The following is a 2,467-nucleotide window of genomic DNA, read 5'->3' on the forward strand; positions in this document are numbered from 1 at the left end:
TTTTTCTGTATGTGCTGCCCTTCATCTATAGATTTCTTCCCAGGGCAACCTCAGCCTTAAGTAAGAGCAATTACAAATAGGCCAACCTCTTTTAGCCTAAAAGAAGAAAGACAATCTCAGGTCACGCACAGTGCAAAGGTTTGTTTTGGCCGGAAGCAAGACCAAGCCTCCATAGTAAAGCTCTGTGTATGCCGCATCACTAGTTAATCCCGCTTGGAGCTATCAGAGAACTGGAATCCAAAGGATTGTTTTCTTTTTTAATAAAATGTGCAGGTGGTCTTGGACTTGCCAAGATACAGTATTATTTTTTAAAGAGCTGAATAGACCTTGCTTCCTCTTCAGTATCTCTCTTAACTCCACAACATAATAATCATGATCATCAACCCAGGACATATTATTAGATTAGTTTTTACCCCTGCTGTGCGTTTTGAGAGAGACTGTTGGAACATATTACTCCGAGTGTATTTATTGTGTGCTCTTAGATCCTATTCCGTATTGTCATGTCTGCAAACATTTACAAAGCAAAAAATAGTGCCTCACTCAGCAATGCAACCCACATGTCTTTAATGCTATTCCATATCAGCACTTCAGACCAAAACAAGACACAAACACCACTGAAAATTATAAAAGACAGAAATACTTTTAGTGGCCTACAGCCAACTATGGTCTAAAACCTTTGCTTATGAGCTCGTTACATGCATGCAACATTCGGAATACAGCTCATAACCTTTGGCTGCACAACTAAAGACCTTTAGTCAACAAACTCAAGCAACAGTTTGGTTCATCTGAGTAAAATCAGGCCAATCAGCAGCTGATGTGCTTTACATGTTGTGACCTGATGCCCAGCTCCAGTGGCCATACCAGAACACACCGTCCTTTGCAGAGAAAAAGCAAGAGGATTCCCAAGCACAAGGAGAGAGCAAGGTTGCAGCGTGCTAGGGGTCTGCATGTGATCTTCCCAAAAATGTGATACCTCCTCAGAACATGGGTAACACCCACTACAGGACTGCAGAGGTGTCTGACTTTGGCGTGGGTGCGTTTCACTATGTCTGTAGGCTGCAGACCTGACTTCATCCAGGCGGGCTTTGAATATCTCCAGAGTCTCCTTCTCTGGTGATATTCAAAGCCCGCCTGGATGAAGTCCTGTGTAGATTGCTCTAGGAGAGCCTGCTCTAGCAGGGGGGTTGGACTAGATGATCTCCCGAGGTCCCTTCCAACCCTTGCGATTCTGTGATTCTGTGACTCACATATGGCCCAGGGAGGGTCCAGGGTACCAGGTCATTTCGTAGAGATCTGCCGCTTTCGAACAGCCCCAGTAGCAGTCCACCCCGGTACCCAGACAGTTCAGCCACTACAAGCTGTGGAAGATAATTTTAAAGATACAGAGCTTAATCACAACGTTAAGCGATCACAACTAGGAAAAGAGCAATTAACTGATCATTCCACATAGCCTTGTTCTCTTCATTGCTCCAAGAAGCAATTTTCACCACAGGAAGTCTTCTTCTGTGGAGTAAAACACCCATCACACTGCCAGTAAGCTGATTTCTTTTTTATATTAGGGGTTACTGATTTCTTCACTGACTCTACAGAGAAGATCAGAGTAAAACATATTTTGAAGTTCTAAGTAAATCACTGCAGTTTTCCACGAAAAAGCTTGTTTGGAGTTTGACTTGGAATGAAGCTGGCTTAGCTTAGCTCTGAGATGCTCTCAGTTCTTCTATGAGTTTAAGTCGGCAAGGCTAACAAGTCATGAAGCTTGAGAAAATACACAACAGTTTTAAAGGATGAAACAGAAATAATGGATGTATGCTTTTATTACAAACATGTATTTTTTTCTTAAATTTGACTTCTGAGACAGAAGGAACTGCAATTCTGTCTTGCTTCCGGACTCGCTATCTCAATTTTTTTTCAAAACAAAAAGCCTCTTCACCTTCTCTGTGCCTTCTTTCAGTGACTAGGAAAGCCCTACAAAAGATTATTAAGTTCAATATGGCTCCAAAGCCGAAACAAAAACATCTTCCTAAATCAACTGTATACCCATTACACACATTGTATACATGCTGAAAAATAAACACTGGCAAATACAATCTTGGAAATGGCTCAAGTGACTGGGTTTTTAAAAAGGGTTCATAAAATATATAAGTTCTGGCAACTGGAAGACGTTAACTTAAAGACTGAACTTAACTCTGTTCATTTTCAGGGAGAACATCTTGCATTTCGCTCTGCGGGAGGGCACACTGCACCGTGCAAAAGCAGGTCCTCCCATGTGAAGTTGGAGCTCAACAGGCTGCCCACCGCCCCTCCCAAACCGCAAGTTTTCTTTATCTTTAGTCACGAACAAGCGGATTCCGAAGGTGAATTTCGGCGGTGCCGTTTTTATGCAGCCTCCACATCGATTCACCACGGGGCCGCAGCGCACGGCCACGCTGACCGCTCGCTTGAGGCGCCCGCAGACCCCCGACAGCCC

General features: G+C 43.5%; 1 protein-coding gene across 1 annotated transcript in view; it reads right to left on the minus strand.

Annotated features, from left to right (window-relative positions):
• The window catches only part of PDGFD (platelet derived growth factor D), a 144,355-nt gene that overhangs the window by 141,074 nt on the left and 814 nt on the right, over window positions 1-2,467 (minus strand). The gene's annotated exons all lie outside the window — the stretch shown is intronic.

Source organism: Egretta garzetta, unplaced genomic scaffold (genome assembly GCF_000687185.1).
Source record: "Egretta garzetta isolate BGI_Z169 unplaced genomic scaffold, ASM68718v1 scaffold199, whole genome shotgun sequence".
NCBI classification, from domain to species: Eukaryota; Metazoa; Chordata; class Aves; order Pelecaniformes; family Ardeidae; genus Egretta; species Egretta garzetta.